This window comes from Oratosquilla oratoria, chromosome 40 (assembly GCF_046742065.1).
Source record: "Oratosquilla oratoria isolate Oo_2021 chromosome 40, ASM4674206v1, whole genome shotgun sequence".
In the NCBI taxonomy this organism is placed as follows: Eukaryota; Metazoa; Arthropoda; class Malacostraca; order Stomatopoda; family Squillidae; genus Oratosquilla; species Oratosquilla oratoria.
The window spans coordinates 43,425,198-43,447,189 of record NC_134816.1 but is presented as its reverse complement, the minus strand read 5'-3'; positions in this window follow the sequence as shown (position 1 = coordinate 43,447,189).

Sequence of the window (21,992 nt, the reverse complement as noted above, 5' to 3'; positions counted from 1 at the left end):
CCTTCTCCTCCTCCAGCTAAAGGTTCTCCTCCTCCTCCTCCTCCTCCTCCTCCTATTCCTAATTCTTCTCTTCTTCTTCCCCCTCCAATTGCTTCTTCTCCTCCTATTACTTATTCTCCTTTTTCTTTTCTTCCTCCTCCTCTTCCCCAAGTTGCTTGTTCTCTTCTTCTTCTTCCTCCTCCTCCTTCTCTACCTTTAGGGAATCCATTGCTTTTGCCTGAAGAGTTCTACGAGGAGCCACGTTTCCCGACATACGCGTTTTGATCAAAAGTTTTGATCCACAAATAGTCTCGAGATACAGGGTGTGTCGCATTCTATACGTTTTCCTAGAAAAGAGATAGATAGATAGATAGATAGATAGATAGAGAGAGAGAGAGACAGAGAGAGAGAGAGAGGAGAATTATTTCACTCTTTTCATCATAACATTTTCCAAAAAAATTCAGACTTTTTGTACAAGGCTGTATCATCATCTCTCGTGCTCTCTACCTCCTCGGCATGATATGATTTCAGAACTTCAGTCGACTTCAGACGACTTCAGAAGATCCGGCTTCTGAAGGTCTATGCTCCTGTACTTGTCTGTAAGTCTGTATGTCTGTCTGTTAATCTTTCTCTGTGCATGTGTGTGTGTATGCATGTATGGATGTGCGTGTGTGCGTGTGTGTGTGTGTGTGTGTGTGTGTGTGTGTGTGTGTGTGTGTGTGTGTGTGTGTGTGTGTGTGTGTGTGTGTGTGTGCGCGCGCGCATGTATGTGTATGCATACCAAAATCACATACACACACACACACACAAAATTGAATTTCCTTTTTCGAATTCAATTCCCAGCACGAAGTCCAAGTTTTCTGCAATGAACACAAGAACCTCAACTTACGAAAACACCCTCAACTTTCGAAAATATCCTCAAATTACGAATATATCCTCAATTAACGAAAATGTCCTCAACTTACGAAAATGTCAACTTACGAAAATGTCCTCAACTTACGAAAATGTCCTCAACTTACGAAAATGTCCTCAACTAAAATGTCCTCAACTTACGAAAATGTCCTCAACTTACGAAAATATCCTCAACGTACGAAAATATCCTCAACTTTCGAAAACATCCTCAACTCATGAAAATATCCACAATTTACGAAAATATCCTCAACTTACGAAAATATCCTCAACTTACGAAAGAGAAAATATCCTCAAATTACGAAAATATCCTCAATTTACGAAAATGTCCTCAACTTTCGAAATTGTCCTCAACATATGAAAATATCCTAAACTCACGAAAATATCCTCAACTCACGAAAATATCCTCAACTTACGAAAATATCCTTAACCTACGAAAATATCCTCAATTTACAAAAATATCCTCAACCTATGAAAATATCCTCAACCTACGACAATACCCTCAACCTACAACAATATCCTCAGTTTACGAAAATATCCTTAACTCACGAAAATATCCTCAACCTACAACAATATCCTCAGTTTACGAAAATATCCTTAACTCACGAAAATATCCTCAACTTACGAAAATACCCTCAACTTTCGAAAATATCCTTAACTTACGAAAATATCAACTTACGAAAATATCCTCAACTCACGAAAATATCCCCAACCTACAAATAAAACTATTTTCCTTCGTATTTCGGCAGTAAATAATGGAATCTTGTATTCCCACAATAAATCTCGCAATAGCATTATATAACGGCCCAGAAATTTAGCGGAGTTTTTATTTTCGCCCTACGCAAATGTTATGATATATTTTTGGCGGATCTTTAATTTCGCTGTTTGCTTGCCATAATGTTAGCTGGGTCCACCCAAATCATTTTCCTTCACAGATGAAATAACTGCATACAGACACAAACACAGTCACACACACACACACAAACATGGCGCAATCGGTTAAGTCACTACACTTGTCACGTGCTAGTGCAGGTTCGAGTCCTTGGCTGTAACACGTTTCAATTTCTGCATGTAAGCCTTCTCGAGTGTCTCGATGTTGATGGCTTAGAATCAAAGTGAACTGTGGTTGACTAATGTATATATATATATATATATATATATATATATATGTGTGTGTGTGTGTGTGTATGTGTGTGTGTGTGTGTGTGTGTGTGTATGTGTGTGTGTGTGTGTGCGCGCGACCTTGAAAGGATATTCTGGAGAAACAACCCCCCCCACCCTTGTTTCCATCCTCCCCCCACCAACCCTCCCCCTCTCCCTCCCCCTCCCACTCCCTCCATCCTCTTTGAACTTGCACGGGCAGCAATCAGCACAGCTTGTTCTTTACCCAGGATCACAAGCAGGAGGAAGGAGGAGGAGGAGGAGGAGGATTAAGTGGTGGAGGAGGAGGAAGAGGAGGAGGTGGAGGAGGAGGAAGAGGAGGAGGATTAAGTGGTAGAGGAAGAGGTGGAGGAGGAGGAAGTGGAAGAGGAAGTGGAGGAGGAAGAGGAAGAAGAGGAGGATTAAGTGGTGATGGAAGAGGTGGAGGAGGAGGAGGAGGAAGAGGAGGAGGATTAAGTGGAAGAAAGTGGAGCAGGAAGAGGAGGAAGATGTGGTGGTGGAGGAGGAGGAGGAGGAGGAGGAAGAGGACGAGGTGGAGGAGGACGAAGCAGAGTAATGGAGTGAGATATGGGAACAGGTGGGTGAGAGCTTAGGCTGGGTGTGGGAGAGGGAGGGAGAGGGGGAGAAGGGGAGAGGGAGGGGGAGAGAGGGGAGAGATAAGAGAAAGATGAAGGGGAGGGGAAGAGAAGGGAACCGGGGAGAAGGGTAGGGGGAGAGGGGAGGAAGGAGGGGAGGGGAGGAAGGAGGGGAGGGAAAGAGGGGAGAGAGGGAAAGAGAAGAGGAGGAGCGGGGAGGGGGAACGGGGAGAGCGGAGGGAGTGGGAGCGAGTAGGGAAGAGGGGAGGGGAGAGAGGGGGAGGGGAGGCAGGGGGAGGGGGAGAGAGGGGGAGGGGAGAGAGGGGGAGGGGAGAAGGGGAAGTGGTGGGGGAAAGGGGGAAGGGGGCGGAGAGATAGAGGGAGAGAGGAAGAGAGGGGGAGGGGGCGGAGAGATAGAGGGAGAGAGGAAGAGAGGGGGAGGGGAGATAGGGAGAGATAGGGGGGGAAAGGGGGAGATAGGGGGAGGGGGAGATAGGGGTGTATGTGAGAAAAAGTGTAGCATGGAGTCGAAGATAGATAGATAGATGGCTGTCTGCCTGGAATTCCAAATCGCTCACATTCCAGTGATAAAGAGGAAAACATCCAACAGGATTCTTTGCCACCTTCTGAGAGAGAGACAGAGAGAGAAAAAGAGAGAGAGAGAGAGAGAGAGAGTGAGAGAGAGAGAGACAGACAGAGAGAGAAAAAGAGAGAGAAAAAGAGAGAGAAAAAGAGAGGGAGGGGGAGAGAGGAGGGGGAAAGAGGTGGGGTAGACAGAGAAATAGTGGTAGAGAAAGAGGGAGATAAAGGTAGAGACAGAGAGAGAAAGAGAGAGAAATAAAGGACAGAGAGAGAGGGGGGAAGAGAGAGAGAGGAGGTAGAGAGAAAGAGGGGGAGAGGGGTACAGAGAAAGATGTAAAGGTAGGGAGAGAAAGAGATAGTTAGAGAGAGAGAGGGGGTGGAGAGAGACAGAAGGAGGGAAGAGGAGGGGATGAGAAAGGAGGGAAGGCGAGAGGAAGGAGAGGAGAGGAAGGAGGAGGTCGAGGAAGAAACGAACGAACGAAAGAAAAAGATGAAAAAAATAAAGATAATAAAAAAAATGAAAATAATAAAATAAATACATAAATAAAAAGAGAGAACGAAGAGAGGAATAAAGAGCAACAAAGCATTATCTGGGCTATTTATTAATTAATTATTTTATCTTATTTTATATTTTTCAAAGAATGTAGGGAGGTAGGACAACCTCGGAGAGATTTCAACTGCCGGCAAGTGATTTTATTCAACGAGACCCCCTCCTCCCGCCCAACCTCACCCTCCACCCGTGTATCCACCACACCATTACTAACCATCACCCACCACGCACGTGATCCACATGCTTGCAACAGAGCGAGACTTCCTCTTGCTTACCTTGCATTACCTTGCATTTCCCACGACATGCACCCCTAACACAGCACAATTTGAAGACAAACAAGTATAGATACCTAGTGTCACCAGACACGTATCATAAATCCTTTTATTATAACTGCCCTAGTGTATTACGCATAAACTAACATAGATATAATATACCTAACAATATCCACCAATTATACAACTAACCCTTATATATCTAAACCGTCCCCAATCCATAGATTAACAAGACTAACGCCCTTGCTTACAGCAACCCTTCTAACCCTATATATTCTATGACACCCATGTAATGTGGGCAGAGCTGGAGTAGGTGAAGAACCTACTGCCAGAGGCTGGGTAGGTCACGAACCTACCGGCCGGAGGTCAGAGCTATCGTGCCCTAGGTCAAGGCCTGGCACTTATTATATTTAGCCCCAATGGGCATCCCATTTGCATTTGTACCAAACTGAATATCTTGTTCTTTAGAATAAATAAAAAGCTCCCACCATGGAGTCTATCTCGCCACATTAAGACTCCCTACGTATACAAACAGGTATACAACTGGCGGCAGCAGCGGTTCGCCCACGTCCTGAATAGAAGCGCCGTCATCAGCCATACTACACAAGGTTACACAACCAATCCAACTGGCGAGCGGTACTCTATTCCAACCTCCGAAGATACACGCCTACCATTCAGAACATTCAGAAGGAGCAACGGTGGTGAAATCGAACCCATTCGATTTTGAACCACCTGGTGGCAGTACGCTACCATAGTCTCTGTAGACAGATATCTACAGCGACATAGAAGAACCGGTCAACTCTACACCGCACCTCTTCACGACTCCAAACCAAGAGATAGAACTTCACCTGAGAACAACGCGAAATCTGCAAGCTCAGCACCTCGGTAAGCATATCTAACCTATAATCCTTCAAGCAGTAAACCCAAGCTAATCACCTGTAGAGATCCAGCGCACTAACTCCTAGATCAACACGACATCACGACTTCAGTCAAGACGACCAGTCAAGACCCAGTCAAGACCCAGGCCGACGAGACACTCGTCCGCCACCACACTACCGTCACCAATCTCCGTGAGTATAAACCATAGACTCCCACTAATTCCCCCCTTTTTTATATATAATTCAGGAGCCGGACGAGAAACCGCCTCCACCCCCCCCCTCCATGACCACCCAGACCAGGAGCCTCGCATAGGTTATGGCCCCGACCCGCCTACCCCCACCTCCACCCCTTCCACCCAGACCAGGAGCTTCACAGCACTTGGGCCCGGACCCGCCTAACATACCTGCTCTTCGCATCGGGTCAGCATTCTCGCTACTCGTAACCAACCCCAACCACCCAACATCACCCACCACCCACCGCCACCCTTGGCTCGAGATACTCGCGAAAATTGCTTGCCCAAGCAATGTTCCAACACCAGCTAGGAATCCTCACCTCAGCCCACGACAGTCTCACATCCGCCCACGGAACCAACCAGTGCTTCCAGAATTCAGCGCAGACCTGCGTTAAGTACCCCAAATTTATTATTTTATTCTTGTACATCATACACCCATAGTGTTGTAATAATAATTTTAATTACAATTTTTTTAAATGTAAATTAGCTCACGTAGAACTATCTATTAGTTACAATTATAGAAATTCAAAGTCCACGATAAACAAAACCTAATAATCAAAACATCCACTATGTAATTTTAACTTACAAATAATTTTTCAATTTTAACGTAGAATTAGAATATCAAAATGTCACTGCGAAGAAATCTCCCAGGCAGTCACCCGAAACATAGTAAATTAAGATAAATCAATATACAACGACAATTCCCAAGATGAACATATCCAACACGTAAATTATTCCCCCTTCGGACGCAGGACGTCATGCGATTCGATAGGTTAGGTCCTCACGATCATTTACTTATAAAACCCCTTTCACTAACTATAAAAGTACTTCTCTACTTCCTTCCGACCGTGAAGCCCCGGAATAATACACTCAAAACCCCACCCACTCAAACAAGATGAATAAATAAAAATATATTAATAGATAAATAAAATAAAATAAATCAACTGCCTTAAATAAATATAAATGAAAAATTTTAGCCAATAACCATTCTCATAAATAACAAACTTGTATAAGTTTATATGTCTATAAAATGTTATATAATAATATGTATTTTTAGCTCTACACAAACTAACATATTAATTAAAAACACACTAACCACTTAGGATGTCATGTCTTCAGTAAGCTATGACTGTAGTGAAATAGTACTATCTCATAGAAAAGAGATTATAAAATAAATTCTCATTGAACAGAGAAACAAGTGTATGGTGAACAGTGAAATTTGTCCTCATTGAAAAGAGATTATACAAGTGTAAAATGTTTTGTACATAGCTTACTGAAAACATTTTAAGATATGATAATATACGTAAAAAATCCCACCTTTTTTTTTTACTCATTCAAACATATTTTGTTGATCAATATCACCCACTAGCAAACTTACAAATTATCATATATTAATTATGTATGCCATCCCCACTGTCACGACCTTAACCCAAGGTACGAGGACGTACCTCAAAAAGGTCAGGGAGGCAATGTATCCACCACACCATTACTAACCATCACCCACCACGCACGTGATCCACATGCTTGCAACAGAGCGAGACTTCCTCTTGCTTACCTTGCATTACCTTGCATTTCCCACGACATGCACCCCTAACACAGCACAATTTGAAGACAAACAAGTATAGATACCTAGTGTCACCAGACACGTATCATAAATCCTTTTATTATAACTGCCCTAGTGTATTACGCATAAACTAACATAGATATAATATATCTAGCAATATCCACCAATTATACAACTAACCCTTATATATCTAAACCGTCCCCAATCCATAGATTAGCGAGACTAACGCCCTTGCTTACAGCAACCCTTCTAACCCTATATATTCTATGACACCCATGTAATGTGGAGAGCTGGAGTAGGTGAAGAACCTACTGCCAGAGGCTGGGTAGGTCACGAACCTACCGGCCGGAGGTCAGAGCTATCGTGCCCTAGGTCAAGGCCTGGCACTTATTATATTTAGCCCCAATGGGCATCCCATTTGCATTTGTACCAAACTGAATATCTTGTTCTTTAGAATAAATAAAAAGCTCCCACCATGGAGTCTATCTCGCCACATTAAGACTTCCCTACTCAACCATACCATAACGGTAGACTCCCTACGTATACAAACAGGTATACAACTGGTGGCAGCGGTGGGATTTAGTTAGTTGGAAATGGAAAGGATAGGCTGGACAGATGTGGAAGTTGGGTCGTGCTGTCTTGCAAGTTGTTATGGTGTCCGGTGATGTCAGTGTTAGCCACTGACCGTCGGTTGATTTTAAGATGGTAGAGGTTGGTAGGTTGAGGGTCATTGTTCGGTTTTGGTAAGGGTATGGGAAAGGATAGATTTCCCAAAGGGAGAATCTCTTGACAGGGTCCATCGGTATGTTGATTTAAAATAAATTGTTGGAAGATAGTTGATGCTAGGATGGGGTAGTAATGTTGTATTTCGTGTTTGGAAAAGAAAGGGGTAAGTTGTAGTGTACTGTGGGCTCGTCGTAGTGTCTGGGTAAGCTGGGTTGGGGTGATCATTTGGGAGTCGACTACACCTGCATGGGCGTTCCAGATGTCTTTCTGTATGAGATTGGTATGGTCTTTGAGGCTATCTAGTTCTTTGTCTAGGTTATTTAGGTGATAAAGGAAGAAAAGGGCTGTTTGGGAATTTGTGATTTGAGACAAACTGGGTGTTTGTGAATTGTGCAAGGTAGTTGTATTTGTCTATGACAGAGGGGACAAGACGATAAAAGAGAGAAAAAGAGTAAATAAAAGGATGGATAGTAAGAAAAGGGGACTGAGGAAGAGAGGAAGAAGATAAAGAGAAAAAGAGAGAAGGGAAGACGAAGAAGAGAAAAATATAAAAAAAGAAATAAAAAATAAGAGGGCACTGAGGAAGATGGGAAGACGAAGAAAAAGAGAAAAAGAGAGAAGGGAAGACGAAGAGAGAAAAAGATAAAAAAAAAATAATAATAAAAAAGAGGGCACTGAGAAAGATGGGAAGACGAAGAAAAAGAGAGAAGGGAAGACAAAAAAGAGAAAGAGAGAAAAAGAGGAATATAAAGGATGGAGAGTAAGAAGAGGAAACTGAATGGAAATGAAATGGTTGTCAACGAAGAAAAAGAGAAGGGGGAAAGAGGAAAAAAAAAGAGCTGTAGAGAGAAGTGTATAGAGAGCAACGAAGGGAGGAAGTGGAGGAGGGGAGGGGGTGGTGGCATCCACAAGGGTGACGAGGGAGGTGAGGGGAAAGGGAGAGGGGAGGTGAGGGGAGAGGGGAGGTGAGGGGAGAGGTGGGGGAAAGGGGAGGTGAGGGGAGGGGAGAGGGAGGGGGAGGGATAGGGGAGGGGGGAGGGGAGGGGAGGGGAGAGGGGAGGGGAGTAGAAGGGAGGTGAGGGGAGTGGAGTGGAGGGGAGAGGGGAGGGAGAGGGGAGGTGAGTGGAGTGGAGGGGAGAGAGGAGGTGAAGGGAGTGGAGTGGAAGGGAAGGGAGGAAGAATTGGAGCAGACGATGAAAGATGAGGAGGAGGAGGGGGAGGAGGAGGAGAAGTAGAAGGGGAAAGAGGTGGTGGAAGAGGTGGTGGAGGAGGAGGAAGAGGAGAAGGAGGAGGAGGAAGTGAAGCAGAGGGGGAAAGATGTGGAGGAGGAGGAGGAAGCGGAGGAGGAGCAGGAGTAGAAGGAGGAGTAGACGAAGGAGGAGGAGGAGGAGGTGGAGGAGGAAGATCGAGGGGAAAAGATGCCGCCATAACGAGGGGACGTGAGGGGACAAAAAAGGGGTGATAGGAACCAGAAGGAAGGGCTTGATTGAGGGGAGGAAGTTGAGGGGAGACGAGGGTGATGAGGGATAGGGGAGGAAGAGAAGAAGGAGGAGGAGGAAGGGGAGGAGGAGGAGGAGGAGGAGGAAGACGAAGTCGGGGAGGGGAAGGGAGTTGAGAAGTAAGGCGAAGACGAAAAGACGAATTGGAGGAGGAGGAGGAGGGGGAGGAGGAGGAAGAAGAGGAGAAGGAAATGAAGAAAGTGGAGCAGACGGGGACTGGGGCGAAGGAGGAAGAGAAGGAAGAGGAGGAAGAAATGGAGTAGAAAGGGAAAGAGGTGGAGGAGGAGGAGGAGTAGAATGAGAAAAATAAGGAGAAGGAGAAAGAGGAAGAGGAGGAGGGGGAGAGCGGAAGAGGACGAGAAGGAGGGCGGGGAGGAGGAAGAGGAGGAGGAATAGGAGGAACAAAGGAACACAAAGGAAGAACAAACAACAGCAGGCATACTGGCCCTAACGAGGCTGTTTGCGTGAGTAGAAGGAAGAAGAGGAGTAGAAGGAGAGAGGAGGAGGAGTAGGAGGAGAGATGAAGAGGAGGAGGCGGAGAACGAGCAGGAGGAGGTGGACGCGGAGGATGAAAAAGAGGAGAAGGAGGTGGAGGAGGAGTAGGAGGAGAGGGAGGAGGAGTAAAAGGAGGACGGGGAGGAAAAAGAGGAAGAGGAGAAAGAGGAGAAGGATGAGGAGGAGGAGAAGACAGGAGGAGGAGGAAGAGGAGGAGGAGGAAGAGGAGAAAGAGGAGGAAGAGGAGGAGGAGGAGAAGAGAGGAAGAGGAAGAGGAGGAAGAGGAAGAGGAGGAGGAGGAGGAGGAGGAGGAAGAGGAGGAGGAGGAAGAGGAGTTTCATTATTCTTCCTCCTGTATTGCCCGCTTGTATCAGGTCATTGCCACACAGGGAAATACAACAAATGACACGGCCCCTGTGACCTGCAACAACCCCCTTGTGACCTGCGACATGGGGTTAATGACCTGCAACATGCGACACGAACCCTGTGACCTGCAACATGGGACACACACGACTCGTGACCTGTAACATGGGATACAGCCTAAGTGACCTGCGACACGGGATCAATGACCTGAAACATGGAGTCTGTGACCTGCAACATGGGACACGGGTCCTGTGACCTGCAACATGGGACGCAGTGTGACCTGAATGTAATACGGAATTAAAACTACTTGAAGGAGGAAGAAGAAGAGGAGGAGAAGGAGGAGGAGGAGGAGGTTGTTCTGACCAGGGTCACGACCGTGCCGAACGAGGTCAGGTCAATCAGATCCAAATGGGGAACAAGTCCCTGGCGTAGCATTAAAAAAAAAAAAAAAAAAAAAAAAAAAAAAAAAAAAAATCCTGTTGTATTCTTCGAAAAAGCTAATTCGACCTCACAAAGCTTCGTAGACAATTGATCTCCTCTTCCTCTACTACAGACAACACTAATTCCACCTCCTTCCACTCCTCCTCCTCCATCATTTTCATCTAATCACCTTTATCTTCTTCCTCCTCCTCCTCTTTCTCCTTTTCTTCCTCCTCCTCCTCCTCTTTCCCCTCCTCTTCTTTCTCCTCCTCCTTCTGCAACACTACTACCACCACCTCCTCCTCCTCCCTCTCTACCTCCTCCTCCTCCTCTTCATTCACCACCTCCTCCACCTGACCTTCATTTCTCCCCCCTCTGCATCCACCTCCAATTCCACCTAACCATCCTCCTCCTCCTCTTCCACCTCCTACTCCACCTAACCTTCATCCTCTTCCTCCTCCTCTTCCACTTCCTACTCCATCTAACCTTCATCCTCATCCTCTCCCACCTCCTACTCCACCTAACCTTCATCCTCCTCCTCTTCCACCTACTCCACCTAACCTTCCTCCTCCTCCACCAGCCGGGAGCAAGAATTCCAATCCCAATCCGGGGAGTAACTTCGTCCCCCCTTCGCCCCCCCCCTTCGCCCCCAAAAGCTTCTGGGGGGGAATTCCGGTCCCAGACTGTTTACTCCCAAAGTCCGAAGTTTAGCTCGAGTCGATCTGGGCGTCTGAAAGAGAGGGGGGAGGGAGGGGGACCGGGGGAAGGGGATAGAGTGTGAGAGAGACAGGGGGAGGGGAGAGACCGGGGGGAGAGGGGAAGAGTGTGAGAGACAGGAGGAGGGGAGAGACAGGGGGAGGGGAGAGACCGGGGGGAGAGGGGAAGAGAGTGTGAGAGACAGGGGGGAGAGGGGGAGAGACGGGAGGAAGGGATGAAGGGAGGATGTGAGAGACGGGGGGAGGGAGGGAGGGAGAGTGTGAGAGATGGGGGAGGGAGGGAGGGAGAGTGTGAGAGAGGGACAAGGGGGTGGGAGGGAGGGAGAGAGTGAGAGAGGGACAGGGGCGAGGGAGGGAGAGAGTGAGAAAGAGACGGGGGGAGGGGAAAGGGGAGAAAAGGGGGAGGGGAAAGGGGAGAATAGGGGGAGAGTGGGAGAGGGGAGGAGGGGAATGGGGAGAGGGGAAGGGGAGGGGGACGGAAATGGGGAGAGGGGGAGTGGAGGGGGAGTGGAGGGGGAGAGGGGGACCGTGAGTGGGGGGGAATGGGAAAAGCTTATAGGCATAACACTTACATTCTCCTCCTCTTCTTCCTCCTCCCTCCTCCATATCATCTCCCCCTCCCACCACCCCCTCCACAGCTTCCTCCTCTTCCTCCTCCAGCTCACCTCCCCTCCCCCCATCTTCCTCCTCACACCAGTCGAAACGTGAGCCATCTCCCCCCCACGCTATTCCCCCCATCAATCTCCCCCTCCCTCCCTTCCCCCCAACAAACCTAATTAATACTGATATTGTTCGAGAGGGAAGTTACTAGATGAAACTTTAGAAGTCTGATTCTGTGTCCAAAGAATCTACGCGATGTCGTCTAAGGTAACATGGTGACCGTTACGAAGTTCGTTAGGGTTTGAATTTCAAATATAGCGACCGTTACCAAGTTCGTTAAAGTTTGAATTTCAAATATACCGACCGTTACTAAGTTCGTTAAGGTTTGAATTTTAAATAAAATTACCGTTACATAGTTACGTTTGAATTTAAAACAAAGTGACCGTAACGAAATTAATATGAATGTGAAATAACGCTGACCCTTACGAAGTTCGTTAAGGTTTGAATTTCAAATGTATCGACCGTTACCAAGTTCGTTACGTTTTGAATGTTAAATAACATGACCGTTACAAAGTTCGTTACGTTTGAATTCAAAATAAAATGACAGTTACGAAGTTCGTTACGTTTGAATGTAAAATAACGATGACAGTTACGAAGTTCGTTACTGTGTAACATAATGGTGACCGTTACGTGGTTCGTTACGGTTCGAATTTGAAATAACGGTGACCGTTACGAAGTTCGTAACGGTTAGATTAAAAAAAAAAAACTGACCGTTACGAAGTTCGTTACGATTCTAATTTTAAATAACGGTGACCGTTACAAAGTTCGTTACTGTTTGAATTCGAAATAAGCCATAATCTCTCCTAGAACGGAAATGATCACATGAGCTTAACAAAATCCAAACACACTAACGCATCAACCACTACATTAACCTTTGCCCAGGGTGCCGTCAGGAGATTTTAATCACCTGGGGAAGGGGGCGGAAGCCAGAAGCCAAAGGTCTCCCCAGACACTCCCCCCATCCCCCAAACATTCCCCCCACCTTAATTTACACTCTGGAAAGACGAAGAGTTCGGGGTGACCTAATAGAGGTATTCAAATGGGTGAAGGGCTTTAACAAGAGTGATGGAGGCAAGGTCATCATATTAAGACAACAGCTCAGGACTCGTAGTAATGGGTTTAAGTTTGGCAAGTTTAGGTTTAAGAAGGAAATAGTCAAGAACTTGTTTAGCAAGAGGGTAGTTAACGAATGGAATAGACTTAGTTAACCATGTAGTTAGTGAGCGCTGAAACGTTCGATTGTTTTAAGAGGTTAGATAACTTTATGGATGGGGATGACAGGCGGTAAGGGACATGGAACTGCCAAGTGTAGGCCTTAGGGTCTCTTGCAGTCTCCTGATTATGTTCTTATGACACACACCCGGAGTCTCTGATACTAGCTTCTTCCCTGAACCTGTCCTTCCTTCTGGCGCCTCGGCTTCCGGGCGAGGACCGCCTCGCGAGGCCGGGACGGAAACGAGGATTTCCTGGAAGACATCGAGACCTCAACAGAGACTTCGAGACCTCGAGGATTTCGAGACCTCAACAAAGACTTCGAGACCTCGAGGATTTCGAGACCTCTACGAGGACTAGACACCTCTACGAGCACTTCGAGACTTCCACGAGGACTTCGAGACCTCTACGAGGACTTCGAGACCTCTACGAGGCCTTCGAGACATCTACGAGGCCTTCGAGACATCTACGAGGACTCGAGACCACTACGAGGAATTAGATACCTTTACGAGGGCTTCGAGACTTCTACGAGGACTTCGAGACCTCAACGCGGACTCGTTATCTCAACGAGGACTCGTTACCTCAACGAGGACTTCGAGACCTCTACGAGGACTCCAGACCTCAACGAGGACTTCGAGACCTCTACGAGAACTCGAGACCTCAACGAGGGCTTCGAGACTTCTACGAGGACTACGAGGACTTCGAGACCTCTACGAGGACTTCGAGACCTCTACGAGGACTTCGAGACCTCTACGAGGACTTCGAGCCCTCTACGAGGACTTCGAGACCTCAACGAGAACTGAAGAGCGTCTGAGGAATTCTTGCACTGACCCGAAACTGGATTGTTGATCCGACTTCATCACCCTTCCTCCCCCCCCTGCACCCCATCTCCCCCATAACCCCCTTCACCCCCTAACATCTCCCCCATAACCCCCTATGTCCCCCATTCACCCCAACATCTCCCCCATAACCCCCCAATGTCCACTTGATATCCCCCATGCCCCCCATAAACACCCCATGTCCCCCTTCACCCCAACATCTCCCCCCTTCACCCCCAACATCTCCCCCATAACCCCCCAATGTCCACTTGATATCCCCCATGTCCCCCCATAAACACCCCATGTCCCCCCTCACCCCCAACATCTCCCCCATAACCCCCATCTCCCCCCTTCACCCACATCATCTCCCCCCATAACCCCCCAATGTCCCCTTGATATCCCCCCCTCGTCAATGTCCGACCGTTGGGTGATTTCCACAGATTCCAAACCTCATTTGAGGTGAGTGGGAATGGAATCGTCTTATTTGATGACGGAGGGAGGAAGAGGAGGAGGAGGAAGGGGAGGAGGAAGGAGGGGAGGAAGAGTAGGGGAAGGAGGAAGGAGGAGGGGGGGTGGAGGAGGAGAGGAGGAAGAGGAAGGGGAGGAGGAAGAGGAGGGAGAGGGGGAGGTGGAGGAGGGGGAGGAGGAAGAGGAGGAGAAGGGGAGGAGGAGGAAAGGGACGAGCAGCAGGAGGAAGAACAGGAAGAGTGGGAGCAAAAGGAGGTGGGGAGGAGGAGGGGGAGGAAGGAGGAGGAGCAGGGGAAGAGGAAGAGAAGGGGGAGGGAGGACGAAGGGGAGGAGGAAGGAGGAAGGGAAGGAGGGGGAGGGGAGGAGGAGGAAGAAGAGGAGGAGGAGGAAGAGGAGGAGGAAAAGGCAGTGGGGAGGAGGAGTAGAAGAACGGGAGAAATGGGAGGAGTAAAGAGGAGAGAGGAGAAGAGGAGGAGGAAGGGACAAAAAGGAAGGAGGAGGAGAGGGAGGAGAAGCTATCGGTGGCGGGCGAGGAGGAGGAGGGAGGAGGGAGGAGGAGGAGGAGGAGGAGGAGGGAGGAGGAGGAGGAGGGAGGAGGAGGAGAGGCCAAGAAGGACAATAAAGAGCGCTTTCAGATTAAGGGCTGAAGTGTATGGGATTACAGGAGATTTACCTGAAGGAACATAAAAACGCCAGAAAAGAGAGAGAGGGAGTGAAAGAGAGGAGAGGGAGGGAGAGAGAGAGAGAGAGAAAGAGAGAGAGAGAGAAAGAGGGAGAGAGAGAGGGAGAGACGAGAGATAGAGAAAGTGTGAGATATTGAGCGACAGACAGAAAGGGTGAGAGACTGAGAGATAGAAATTGTGAGAAAGTGAAAGAGATGGAGAGATAGACAGAGATAGAGAGAAAAGGTGGGAGAGTGAGAGAAGAGTGAGAGAGTGGAGAGAAATTTGATAGATGGGGGGAGAGAGTGTAGAGATAGTCATAGAGATTAGAGAGATAGAACGTTACTCGAGACTCCCCTACAAAGATCTTGAAATTAGATAAGATAGAGGAGATACGAGACTTACCCTTTGACGAAATTCCCCACCGCGCGACAAGAACCCCTCAGCCCCTCAATAACCGGCAACGATCCCTGTGGGGAAGACGCGTCGAGCTGTCGTCCGTATTGTGTAAGGGCGGAGTGTTTACGTAGGCGATCAGTCGCCGGTTCACAGCTGTGCGAAAAGGTGGAGGAAATACGAAGTTCTCTGAGATCCTGGACCCAGCACGGGGACTGAGTGTCAGCCCCTCGGGGTTGCATCTACAGATAGAGATGTGGGTGCTGATAAGTTTTGAAAATGGGTGGTGGGGAGATAATCCTCTTTGACGTCCCTCTCATAGGATCAACCCCTTGTTGTTAGTTAGAAAATAATATTAATAATAATAATAATAGTAATAGTAATTATAATAATAATAATTATAATAATAATAATTATAATAATAATAATAATAATAATGATAATAATAATAATATGAAAAAAATAGTTATAATAAATGAAATCGAGGATAGAATAAATTAAATAGAAATAGTTACTTAATCAAATCAAATAAATTAAACAAAAATGAAAATAGAAAAAAAAAATTAATTACAAAATCCCTTTTACTGAAAGACATACATGACACAAAATATATATGCACAAAACATATTACACACACACTCACACACACATACACATACACACACAAGAGAATATGTTTCACACTGCTCTAACAACGCGAAAATCAAAAGCAAGATCGATACTTTAGGAAGCGACTGTGGAGCCTGTGACACTCCGTGACACCAGCTGCACAAACACACACAAGCAGCTGAAAACAGCTGAAGGACATCCCTGATGCAGATTCGCGTAAATTAACCAAAAACCTTTGATCGACTTGGGACTCAAAGAGATTTCTGAAGAAGAAGAAGAAGAAGAAATCCCCAAATTAACTTCAGTCGGAATATATAGGCACACATCAATGTCCGTTTTACCCCCTTAATTAGGGGCTTGCCGATCGGATTAGTGAAAGGTTAATCCCTCTGTTCTTAATCCTGATCAAGTTAACCTCAACATTTAACCCTTGACTTACACACACGCACACACATACACACATATACGCACGCGCGCACACACATTTTGACTTCTACAAAAGATATGGCATGAGCTATGACTGTAGTCATTCTAATATAGACAAACTAATCCCCCCTCCTCTCCCCCTCTCCCTCCCCACATCCCCCAAAGGCTCCTCTCTCTCAAACCTCCCTCCCTGATGTCCTCTATACCCTCCTCCTCTTCCTCCTCCTCCTCTTCCTCCTCGCACTAACGATCCTATTCACACACTGTACCTCTACATAACAAACATATGACCCGCCCCAGATAACTCCGCCCCCCTCCCCCCTAAGGGGGGAAGCAAGAGATCCCCCCCACCCAATCCCCAGTAAGGAGGGCCAGTTTGATTTAGTCACCCCAGTGCCAAGGTGCCAAATGGCACTGAAGTACCAGTGCCACATTGGAAAATGGTGACAATATCCTGATGGAAGTCACTGTGTGTGCGTGTGTGTGTGTGTGTGTGTGTGTGTGTGTGTGTGTGTGTGTGTGTGTGTGTGTGTGTGTATGTAATAATAATAATAATAATAATAATAATAATTGGTTTATTGGATAAATTTAAAACTAGTCTATTTTAAGCGCATAATGTGCTAGGCGTTGTTATCCACTAATGATGTTTGTTTACATGCGACCGGGTGTACAAGGGCCTTATCAGTGTGTGTGTGTGTGTGTGTGTGTGTGTGTGTGTGTGTGTGTGTGTGTGTGTGTGTGTGTGTGCGCGCGCGCGTGTTTACCAGATGACCTCAACACTAATTAATTCGTTAAACATCCACTAACTATCCCCAAGATCGAGAACGACTTCTCTACGCCTCCAAGGGCCAGTCTCCAAGGACCAGTTTCTGAGGACTACCCTCCAAGGACCAGCTTCGGGAGACGAGCCTCCAAGGACCAGTTTCTGAGGACCAGCCTCCGAGGACCAGCTCTCGAGGACGAGCCCCCGAGGACGAGCCCCCGAGGACCAGCTTCAAAGGACCAGCTTCCGAGGACGAGCCCCCGAGGACGAGCCTAATCAAGAGGGGCCGCGGTGAGTTACAGCTCGGCACTCGAGTCAAATTAGGCAGAAGAGGAGATATACGTATGGGGGGGAGGGGTGATTCTCTCCAATGAGGCGCCCCATTTGAGGCTAAGGGGATTAGGGGGGGAAGGGGGAGAGGGGGGAAGAGGAACGGGGAGAAGAGGGGGAAGGGGAGGAAGGGGAGAAGAGGGGAAGGGGAGGAAGAAGAGGGGAAGGGGAGGAAGGGGAGAAGAGGGGGAGGGGAGGAAGGGGAAAGGGGGAAAGAGGGGAGGGGAAGGGGGAAGAGGGGAGGGGAAGGGGAAAGGGGAAAGGGGGAAGAGGGGAGGGGAAGGGGAAAGGGGAAAGGGGGAAGAGGGGAGGGGAAGGGGAAACGAGGAAAGAGGGGAGGGGAAGGGGAGGAGAGGGGGAGGGTGGGGAGGGTAAGGGGAGAAGAGGGGGAGTGTGGGGAAGGGGAGAAGTGGGGGAGTGTGGGGAAGGGGAGAAGAGGGGGAGGGGGAGGAAGGGGAGAAGAGAGTAAGGGGAGAAGAGGGGGATGGGGAGAGGGGAAGGGCGGAAGCAGACAAGAGTGGAGGGGAGTATGAAGGAAGTGTGGGGGAAGCGGGGGGAAGGGGGGATAATCTGAAACACTGACGCCTAATTGAACATCCAACGCGGACCTAATTCCACCTAATCAATCAAGTGCCACCTAATTAGGTGATCTATCATGTTGGCACAGGATTTCTGGTCGTCACTGACAACATTTCCAACCGTATGCACAATCTCGCCCCCATAGGCTGACACCATTTATTTCCAATACCATTTATTTATCACTTACGTTTCACTATCACCATTGTTCCCGTGAATATATCATAGTCACCACTATCTTTCAACATCACAAAAATCTATCCACAATATACGTTCTTCATCATCACCATCATCATCACCATCAATCCCGCAAACTACAACCTCCAACACTACAACTACCATCCCTCCCCCTTCCCCTCCCCCTCCCCGTCCTGCAATCGCATTACTTCCACTCTGTGAACTTTGACGCAATTTCACATAATTACATCCCCTAAGCATTACTTTTTCCCTTTACCTACAGACAGACTAACCCCCCTAACCCTGTGATCCCCCCTTTCCCCCCTCCCTACCCCGTAACCTCCTCTCTCTCTCTCTCTCTCCCTATCTCTTTCTCTGTAATGACCACTACACGCTAATTCAACCCTTAACTCCAGGTTACATAAAGGTCATAATTGCATGCACAGAGGTAGGATAAGATTTCCAAGTTTCTAGTTTTACACGAATACTCGTGTGTGGTAGGTCCTAGATACTCTAGATGGTTATCTAGAAACCACTAATTGTTATTGAAATCGCCAGACACACCACGGTTATTAATAACGTAAATATTGATAAATAACAATATTGTAAACTAAATCACCAACAGAAACGAGACTCCCTGTAAAACATTAGCGACATTCCGGTTATCAATAACGTGGCAATAACGTCAACAACAACACTGTAAACAAACAATAACTGCATGTGATTGAACCTCCGTTTAAACCACGGGTTATTTCAACAACAACATCTAAACCAGTTGTACTGTTAACCACACGATACTGTAGGCGTCACACTATCCTTCACTTCATCTTTAAACTGTTTAATACTGTGTGGCATTATGATTGGCACTATCCTTTGGCACTATCCAGCCTCTTCCGTTCATCTCCCAGGCACTCCCCCCGTTATCAACGAGTGACTGTCGATAACCAGTCACTGACACAAGGTGACACGTTCCCTATACGAAGGTCGACTTATCCACGAGTCAGGACGTCGATAAGGTCGACTTATACACGGCTCTCAACGGCGACCAGGTCGACTTGTACACGCGTCTCGACGTCGACCAGGTCGACTTATACACGGATCTCGACATCGACCAGGTCGACTAATACACGGGTCTCGACGTCAACCAGGTCGTCGACTTATACACGAAACTCGACGTCGACCAGATCGACTTATACACAGATCTCGACGTTGATCAGGTCGACGACTTATACACGAAACTCGACATCGACCAGATCGACTTGTACACAGATCCCGACGTCGACCAGGTCGACTTATCCACGAGTCTCGACGTCGATCAGGTCGACTTATCCACAAGCGGAAACCGATGACGTCATCCCCTCGAGTGTCCCCACCTCCCCCCTCTTCCCCCCGGACAGCAATTATTCAACGGAAACACGTAGGTCCTCTTCAGATTTCTCCCCCCAATAGTCCCAATGCCAGTTCTCCCCATCTCCCCCCTCCCCCCATAAATCCCGATAACCTCCCAGTCTCTTTACGGGGGGGAAGGGGGGAGGGTAAAAAGGGGTGTAGACACACACACACACACACACACACTACTATAATTGGTTGGTTTAATTTTTATACACAGATGATTAACCATGTTTCTACCATTGACTTTCATTTTTCATACAAATATATATATATATATATGTTTGTGTCAATTGACATTTGGAAATAAACTCTTCTGCTGGGATTCGAACCCTTGCCTGAGCGGTCCTTGTCTTATAAAGACGCAAGCCGCTCAGGCAAGGGTTCGAATCCCAGCAGAAGAGTTTATTTCCATATATATATATATATATATATATATATATATATATATATATATATATATATATATTTTTTTTTTCTTGGTGATTTTGGATTTCCTTATGTACAAGCCCTACATGTAGTACACACGTCACCTCCCCCCCCGTGTATATGCCCCCCACCCTCTTTTGGTTATCCCCCATCCCCCCCCATTCCCCAGCTACCTCTGCTCGTCCTTCTGCGCGTCCCTCTCAGGACCCTCTTCACGATCTCATCTCCCAAATTCTATCTACCTTTTCACACTCATTCACAGGGTCCAGGTCTCTCTCTCTTTCTCTCTCTCTCTCTCTCTCAATGCCTCTCTGTCTTTGCCTCTATGTCTCTCTCTCTGTCTACCACTTTCCTTGTCTCTCATTCTCTCTCTCTCTTTGCCTCTCTATGTCTCTCTCTCTCTTTATTTTTCACTCTGCCTCCCTCTCCCTCTCTTTGCCTGCCTCTCTCTCTCTTCTCTCTCTCTTTGCCTCTCTATGTCTCTCTTTGTCTCTCACACTCTCTGTCTCTCTCTTCCTCTTTGCCTCTCTCTCTCTCCCTCTCTTCTCTCTTTGCCTCTCTATGTCTCTATCTCTTTGTCTACCACTTTCTTTGTCTCTCACTCTCTCTCTCTCTCTTTGCCTCTCTTTCTCTCTCAGCCAACCTCTTTCCATCCCTCCCTGTTTCATCTCTTTATCTCAGTTATCTCTCTGTTTCTCTTCAGTTTCTCTCGCAGTCTACATCACACTCCACGGAACTGTCTGGTGTGGGCCTTATGGTCTCTTACAGCCTCCTGCCATATTGCCATTTTTACATATTTTCTGTTTGTTCTTCTCCACCGCCTCTCGCATTTCTTACCTCTTCCTCTTCCTCGTCCTTCTCTTCTTTCTCGTCTTCTTCCTCCTCCTCCTCCTCCTCCTCCTCCTCCTCCTTTTCCATCACCTTCTCGTCCTTCTCTTCCTCCTTCTCGCCCTCCTCCTCCTCCTTCTCGCCCTCCTCCTCCTCTACCTCCTCCTCCTCCTCCTCTCCCTTCTTCTTCTCATCCTTCTCTTCCACCTTCTCGCCCTCCTCCTCCTCCTCCTCCTCCTTCTCGCCCTCCTCCACCTCCTTCTCCTCCTCCTCACCCTCTTCCTCCTCCTCCTCTCGTCCAATTAACACGCTTCCCTCCTCTTCAACTTCCTCGTCTCCTTTTGCTAATTTCTCGCCCTCGTTCAGACGATGAACGATCCCCTCCCCACCCCGGCTATGCCCCTTTACTCCCCCCCCCTCTCCTTGGCACTCTCATCTCCTCCTCCTCCTCCTCACTCAAAAGTTCAAGTTTAAACTCTGTCCTATATTTCTTGTTCAACAGAATTATGTTCACTATTGTTTTTTGAACAGTTCTTCAATTTCTTTGAATTAGGATATTATCTGATAAATTTTATTTTCATTGTATATTATTTTTATTTATTATTAATGATATTTAGTTTATCACTATATTTTTGTTTAATATATGATTATCATTCATTCATTTATTTTCTCTATTTCTTTTTTTCTTGTCTTCTATTCCCAAACAAAAACATCCCAGCTCAGTTACGCCCCACTTCCCCATCTCCTCCACCCAGCTCAGTTACGTCCCCCTTCCACCACTTAAATCCCAGCTCAGTTACGAACCCCCCCCTTTCCCCGACCACTTACATCCCAGCTCAGTTACGCCCCTCTTCCCCGACCACTTAAATCCCAACTTAGTTACGCCCCTCTTCCCCGACCACTTAAATCCCAACTTAGTTACGCCCCTCTTCCCCGACCACTTAAACCCAGCTTAGTTACGCCCCCTTTCCCCGAACACTTACATCCCAGCTCGGTTACGCCCACCTTCCCCGACCATTTAAATCCCAGCTCAGTTACGCCCTTCTTCCCCGACCACTTAAATCCCAACTTAGTTACGCCCCCTTTCCCCGACCACTTAAATCCCAGCTCAGGTACGACTACCTTCCCCGATCACTTAAAGCCCAGCTTAGTTACGCCCCCTTTCCCCGACCACTTACATCCCAGCTCGGTTACGCCCACCTTCCCCGACCATTTAAAACCCAGTTCAGTTACGCTCCTTTCCCCGACCACTTACATCCCAGCTCAGTTACGCCCTCCTTCCCCGACCACTTAAATCCCAGCTCAGGTACGACTACCTTCCCCGACC